The sequence below is a fragment of the Alligator sinensis genome, unplaced genomic scaffold (genome assembly GCF_000455745.1).
Source record: "Alligator sinensis unplaced genomic scaffold, ASM45574v1 scaffold156_1, whole genome shotgun sequence".
NCBI classification, from domain to species: domain Eukaryota; kingdom Metazoa; phylum Chordata; order Crocodylia; family Alligatoridae; genus Alligator; species Alligator sinensis.
The window spans coordinates 4,865,926-4,873,496 of NW_005841844.1; the positions used below are offsets into that span (position 1 = coordinate 4,865,926).

Consider the following 7,571-nt stretch of genomic DNA (forward strand, 5'->3'; position numbering starts at 1 on the left):
GCTATAACCTGGCGGGGATAATTCTGGTGCCGAAGCACACACAAAATCATGCCTTTGGGTCATGACACACTGCACCCCTCACCTCCAGTGGGAACCACCCAGCTGAAGCTTCCCCCTGCCTGGCTGCCCAGAGTGGTGCAGCAGGGGCACAAGAGGGAGGAGGAGCTACTGCTGGAGATGAGGGGAGCAGAACAGCACCCAGCCAGCAGCAGCACCCTGCCAGAAGCAGTGTGCACTGGCCAGAGCCCAGGCTGGTGGGCCATTTTGCTCCCCCCCACCTCACTCCTGCTCTTGTTCACCTTTTCCTGGGCAGCGCAAGAGGGGCGGGAACTTCAGCCAAGTGGCTTCTGCCCCAGCACATGGGGCTGCAGCTCCTAGCTGCCTTCCACCATTCCACCCACCCAGCGCAATGAGTAGCCACCTGCAGGTGGGCAGAGCAAGCCTTCCACCATTCCCCCCACCCAGCTCAATGAGTAGCCACCTGCAGGTGGGCAGAGCAGGTAGAAGGCAGCTGGGAGCCGGAGCCAAATCCCTGTGTGCTGGGGCAGGAGCTGCCTGGGTGAAGCTCCCTCTCACCCAGAGCAGCACAGCAGGAGCAAAAGCAGGAGCTACAGCTAAAGGCAAAGGGAACAAAATAGCACCAGTGGCCTGTGCCCTGGCTATCATATGCAGCTTCTGACAGGTCTGTTCCCAGTGCTGCTGACCAGATGCTGCTCTGCTCCCCTCACCAGCAGCAATAGTTCCTCCTCCCACTCCTGCCCCTGCTGCACTGCTGGAGGTGGGCAGGAGGAAGCTTTAGCCCAGCAGCTCCCACTGGAGGCGAGAGCAGAGCAGCCCCTAGCTGGCTGCAGCCTCACTGGGAACAGCCCTGCCAGAAGCTACACACTGGCTGGGACCTGGGTCGGCAGGAGCAGGTGAAACTCGACCCCATGCAGAGCACTGATACAGTCAGTTGGTGGACTGGATCTACCCCATGGGCCATACTTTGTCCACCCCAGTCTAGCACCATCCTTTTTGGAACCACCCTTCAGGTAGTTGAAGGCTGCTATTAAATCCCTTCTTAGTCTTCTCTGCTCCAAAGTAAATACACCCAGTTCCTTCAGTTTCTCCTCAGGGGGCTGGGGCACATAGCTTCTAACCATTTTTATTGCCCTCCACTAGAGTCTCTCCAGTTTGTCCATATCCTTCCTGTAGTGGGGGACCCAAAACTGGACACGGTACTCCAGATGTGGCCTCACCAGTGCTGAAGAGAGGGGAAGAACCACTTCCCCTCGATCTACTGGCAACAGTCCTATTAATGCAGCCCAGTATGCCGCTAGCCTTCTTTGCAGCAAGAGTACACTGTTGGCTCATATTCAACCTCATAAGGTAGATACAGTTGCACCCACATAGCACTTATCTTCCCTCCATTTCCTCTGTGTGTGTGTGTGTGTGTGTGTGTGTGTGTGTGTGTTTTCTTCCATAAGAATTAAACACTTAACAACAAGTTATAGGTTCTGATGAATCCACGGCTGTAACACTGGCCATGTAGTAATCAACATTAGGTCATGCAAAAATACAGCCACATAAAGATTATCATAGTCCTTTGGCAAATTTGGGTGATCTTTAATAAGGGTACACAGGCTTACCCCAGGTTATTACTGGATTTTAAATCACAGCTCCTTTAACATCTACAAAAATAAATAAATAAAAAAGGAGACCATTATGCCTTATACGTGCTTTGAACCTGGGCTTCCATGCCTAGCTGGGGAGATGGGTTATAGCTCAAGTTTTGTTTCAAAGCCTATTTCCTGCCCATTTTGTGAGGAGAATGAGACTAAAAACCAAGGTACCAGAACTTAGGCTTTTATAGTCCTCTCATTCCCTGAGGTTTTATGGTACAGTGCCACCTCCTTACTTCACACCCACCTCTTGTATGCCAGAAGCCACCAATTAATGGATAAAATCTTTGTCCCTCAACTAATGCATACACAGGCAACAGCTTGCTTAATAATTGTTTTCCAACTAATAAAAGACATCAGATTCACCCAAAGAACTTTGTCTACACAGGCAACTGGATTTAACTCTTCATATGATAGTACACTCAACTTCTGTGTCATTCAGCTCATCTCAGCTAAACAGCCCTAAGAGAAGCCATCCCAGCAAGACAGTTTTGGGAGAAGCATCCAAGAATTATCCCATTATAAAAATATCTGGGAGAGGTTAGTGGAGACGGAGAATCAAGTTTCAAGCAGACACTGATATAGGACTCTAAAGACAGGACCCTAAAGCATCAAGATAAAAAGAAAATGCTTGCAGATGACCTGCTGCAAGAAGAATATGGCATGTTTATCTGACTTGGGTCCAGACTTCTCTTAGTGCTCATGGCTTCTCCTTCATATCACCACAATCTGCAGCTAATATAGCTAGCTCATCTTCTGAATGACTGGGAAGGCTATGTACTACTCCATGAACCAGAACAGAAAAACATTCCCTATTCAATCCACCCCAATACAATCCAGACTAAGGAGAACTAGTACATTTCTGATATCCAGTTCCGAAGGCCAACAGACTTTTACTTACTAACACAATTTTGCCACAGCCATACTTCCTTTGCCCATTCACAAATCTGTGGTGAAGTCTGCAATCATTCAAAACCCTTTTAAATAAATACTTTCTTTCGTTAACAAGTTGGTTTGGTAAACACTACATTGGGAAAGGAGTAAGGTAGGGTCAAGAAGCTGTATCCAAATTTTATTAAAGTACCAATCAGATAAAAATGATAAATCAACTGACGTACACTAGAACATTTCCCAACAATACAATACATGAACACGATCATGCAAGCTGTGCCTTCTGCTACTCACCTAGACACAGCTTCAGTGGTGAAAGGTGCATTTTTAGTTGCCTGTACCAAGTCTGAAAACAAGTAGGGTCAAACTCTATTTCATATTTGTGTGCCTGACAGCATTTACATAGCCACAAAAATATAGTTTTTGGTACTGATGCTGTTTTTATATTCAATTTAAACCTGTGACAGAATAAGACCACTTATTTCCACATGTGCCTGCTGGAAGTAAAATGGAGGATGACTCTCCCACCCTTTTAGCCTCATCCCAATAGCTTAATGGTGAAGGCACTTGCTCAGGGAGTGGGAGACCTAACTTGTGGGCCCTCTTCTACAGAGGGGGCTGCTGGATGACTGGAAACTGAATCTAAAGCTCTAGCACTGCCAACAATTGCACTTAGGGAAATAAAGGTGAAACAGAAATTCTTTCATACCAGACACAGACAGGGCAGAGTGAAGACAGTTTGGTGCAAATTCTCTCTGAGAAACTGCTGCCTTCTGCAGAGCAGAAGCTGCTGTTGAAGTGCCCTCCATCATCTCCCATGCCCTCTATCTGCTTCTTGCTACAGGAACACTGCAGTCTCAAGCAAGAGTTGTTCACTTATAACCAGTGACAATCTACAAACTGGTACCAACTGGAACAGATAGGAGCCAGAGTTGTCCCAGTTAACTGAGACAGGCAAAGAAGACCAGTACTTCCATACAGATATCAGAAAGGACACACCAGATCTTTTACAACAGACAGTAAATCAGTCCCTAGCAAAGCTCAGGTTAGTGAGGCACCAAGAACCCTGGTATACCCAGGACCGTGACATCTTTGTGGCAAACCAGGATAGCTGCAACTTCAGTGCTGATGCAGCTTGGCACATGCAACTGGCATGCTTAGCCAGTCCAGGCTTGAAGCCCAGACTCAGGTACACTATAGCATAGACTTACCCTGATGTTTAAGCTTTCTCTATGGGGATTCCATGCCAGAATATGAAGGCTCTTCATTCATGAGGAATCACTGGCATCCCAGGGCTCTGGTACATGAAGAACAAGATTGTCTTTCTATTCTGAAATATTATACAGGTGACCACCAAGCAGAACTCTGATCCAACAAACACCAGGAAAAGTCATAAAACAAAAATAAGTTTTATTCATTTCCACTAAATTTGTATCCTATGGGGGAAAAGAACAAAACTAGTATTGTTTTGCATATATTGTTAGAGACACAACAAGGTCTAGTAGATATATTAGGTGGAAACCAGGAGACCTAAATTCAGGTCTGCATGATCTTGACTGAGCCTTCATGCCTTAATTTCCTTATCTATAAAATGCACAGAATTATAGACTTCCAAATTTCAGGATAGTTTGGAAAAGAAGGTAAAACCCTGCAAAAAGGAAAGTAGATAATAAAGTGACAAGAGAGAGAGATGTACATGAGGTTGTTTGGGTTTTTTTGGGTGGGTGGGTGGGGTTGTTTTGTTTACAAAAATGTAAAAAGCTTGCTATTGTGGTTCATAGATGGGTACTACCATAGGGTACCCTCATGACTTTAATGGTCCTCCCCTAGTCTCACTCCCAGCTTCTGGACCAATCCACTTACATCCCCCAGTTCAAAAACATTTTCCTTCTACTTTTACCTACATTCTTTAGTTTCTTGAAGAAATATATTTTCCTTTAGTCCTTCAGGCCTGCTTCCTATGCATCTGTGTGAAAGTATAAACAGATTTGTTCTCCTTAGTCCATGATTCCAGAGCCCTCTTCTGTATCTGACTGATCAGGCAGTGCTCAGTTCTCTCTCCAGTTTCAGAACCCATCTTCTCTCCCACTGCAATCCCACCCTCACTCCAGCCTCACCCCAGAGCTCTTTCCTCTTCTCACCAGCAGATCCTCCACCAAGCCCCAGGAAGCCTTTTCTGAATTAAATTTAGAGCCTTGCTTTAAATCACCTGTTTTGTCTTCTAATTGCTCCTTTCCCATGCGAGTCAAATAACCACAAACACCTGCATGGGGCAGAGGTGAGAAAGGGAAGCCCTTCCCACCCACTCTTCATGTCTCCTTGTTCCAGGCAGTTAATGAAACAACAGGCAGGGTTTCCAATAGGTTCCTTCTCTCACTGTTCCCCAAAACCATCTTCCTGTGTCCCAAGGACTGCTTTGCTTCAAGTATTTTTCAATCAATCCGCTTCCTTTTGGATACATGGAGCACAGTAACTGGCCCTGAAGCATCTGGTCTGGCCTTCAAGACCCAGCCGCCCTTTAAATGAATATAAATCTATATGCTTCTGTAAAGCTAAAACACTTTTTAGTCTCTTTCTGCTATAAAATGTTTTAGAAGAGTGAGAAACATTCTTTCTCCTTACATCATGTCTACAAAGGCTTATCTCCCTGCTAACTTGTGTTCACACTAGGATTTTATCACAGATAATTCACTGCATGTCAGCTAAAACATGCTAAAATGGTCTAGGTATGTCTCATTTGCTGTTGTGTGACATATCAAGTGAGAGAGCACTGCAGAGTTAAACCTCTGGGATCTCTCTGAGAACCCATTTGTGAGGGATTATTTGTAGACTTTTTTTTTTTTTTTGCAAAGCTAAGAGTCTACAGCTGAGTTAACTGTACGCCAGGAAGCTCTTAAAAAAAAAAAAGTAAGTTTGATGAAAAACAGAAATTACTTTTTTTCTTTTTTGGTATTTTAAATTTTTCTTTTCCCAACAAATCTACTATTCCATTTATCAAAACATACAATAATGTGAATAATAGGCTCACATAGCATATATTTGGACAGTACCCTAGTATTTAAAAACAGAAATAACAGTAATAATCTTTTCCTTTCTTAGCTTGCATTCTGTAAAAGAAATATTGATTAACTTATAATGTGTATGTCTGGTACATGTCTGGTATGTGTGAAAAACTGATCCATGGAATTTCAAATCAAATACATGAGTTTAGAATTAAGTTTTGAACATAACAAGGTCTTCTTATGCATGAGGGTGAGTACAGGGCCACATGCAGGGGAAGGAACAGGGCTGAGCGGAGAGGATCACAACTGTGTGGTGTAACGGTGGGGAGGGCACCTTGTTCAGCAGTGGGAAGAGGGTGCCTGCAAGGGGGCACATTGCAGCAAAAAGGGGGCGAAAATCATGCTTTTATGTCCATGTTGGACAGCCATGGTTCAGAGTGCCAATGCCTTGCAGTCCGGGGTGGGGACACCCACGTGGGTGTGTGGTGCAGTGGAGGGTGGGAGGGAGTGTCTGTACAACCTGGTGGCCTGTGGCTCATCTGATGCAGTCCCTGCTGATGTGGCCTCCAGGGGCTTAGAAGTTGGACAGCCCTAGTCTAGGCAGACACCCGGAAAAGTGACTTTGTTGAGTGTTAGAAGAAAATGATTCTTTCTAGGTTTTTTGTTACTGTCACATAACTTTGCAAAGCCTGGAGAGCTTACATTGCTGCCAAGTGTTATGATCTTATGGCATATTCAATAATTGGCACATTTCTTAAAAGGTCTGGTTGCAGCATGGACATTTTAGCTTTGGGTTCTTTCTAGATACATTTCTAGCTCTCACAGCTTTGAAAATCATAAAGGCTCAAATACCAAAAGGAAATATAATATTATTTAATAAGACAGTAATTTGGGACCCTTAACTCGTGTGTTTTGCGGTCTTGGGCCTGGCAGTACAGATGATGGGGGACACAGGAAGCCAGGAGAAGGAACAGCATGCTCATTTCTTTTTCTGACATTTAGTTTGATTCATTTCTTATTGGCATTACAGGAAAGTTTATTTTAAAGGATGGATTTAAAGCAGTGAGAGTGAGGCCTTGGCAATTCAGGATGAAGAAAATGCATACAGAATAGCATGTGAAGCAGCACAGGAGTGGAAAACTACCAGGACGCAGGAGCTGGCACAATTAGTAGCCTGAAGACATCATTAGCAGACTAGAGATTTGGGCCAGCAAACTTGTGCTGGGCCTCGAAGGGGAGAATAAAAAAACTGAATTAATGTTGTCACCTACCTGAGAGCCAGTAGGGAAGTTTAAAGAGAATGGACTGAAATGAAGGACTGCCACATAGGCATTGCCTAGGTAGTTGTTTATATGTGGGTTTACCTGTTTTGGGTTCAGGATCACAGTGAGTGAGCACAATCTTGAATGTAAACCATCTGAAAATCTGGTTAATGCAACACACAAGTTGTTCATAAAACAGATCGCAATTGCAGACGTCCATCTGAATGTGTGAAACAAGAAGCCACAAAATATTTGCTCATGCAGACTCACTTTTTAATTAATTAGCAATAGAAATAATGGACAGCAAGAAGTCCTTCTTTAGGTAGAGGGGAGGATCCACCATCCAGCACAAGGTGGCAAAGGCCTGCAGCAAGGCAGCAGCCCTGGACTTCAGGAGGGAGGATTTCAATGAGGTAAGGAGAATGGTCAGGGAAGCACTGAGGTCCCAGAGGGCAGAGGTGTCAGGTATCCAAGAAGAGTGGTCGTTCCTTAAGGAGATGATCCTCCAAGCCCAAAGGGAGGTAATCCCAACATGGATCAAAGGGGGCAAGAGGGCGCAAAAGCCCCCATGGCTCACTAAAAGCATACAGGAACGTCTCCAGGGAGGCCTATACCTCTGTTGCTCAAGGCTGAGGGGGGTGGTCAGGAAGGCCAAGGTGGAGATGGAACTGGGACTAGCTACCTGGATCAAGGACAAGAAATCCTTTTTTAAATACATAGGAGGTAAAAAGAAGATACTGGGTAACGTGGGGCCT

The 7,571-nt window shown here is 44.8% G+C and overlaps 1 long non-coding RNA gene across 1 annotated transcript; it reads right to left on the reverse strand.

The window, feature by feature from the left end:
- Window positions 1-3,769: 3,769 nt before the first annotated feature.
- On the reverse strand, window positions 3,770-4,718 carry LOC112550547. The gene is made up of 3 exons (XR_003094444.1): window positions 4,670-4,718; window positions 4,457-4,518; window positions 3,770-3,849 (listed from the first exon to the last, which is right to left on the reverse strand). It is a non-coding gene; the product is annotated as an uncharacterized LOC112550547 (long non-coding RNA).
- Between the last annotated feature and the right edge of the window lie 2,853 nt (window positions 4,719-7,571).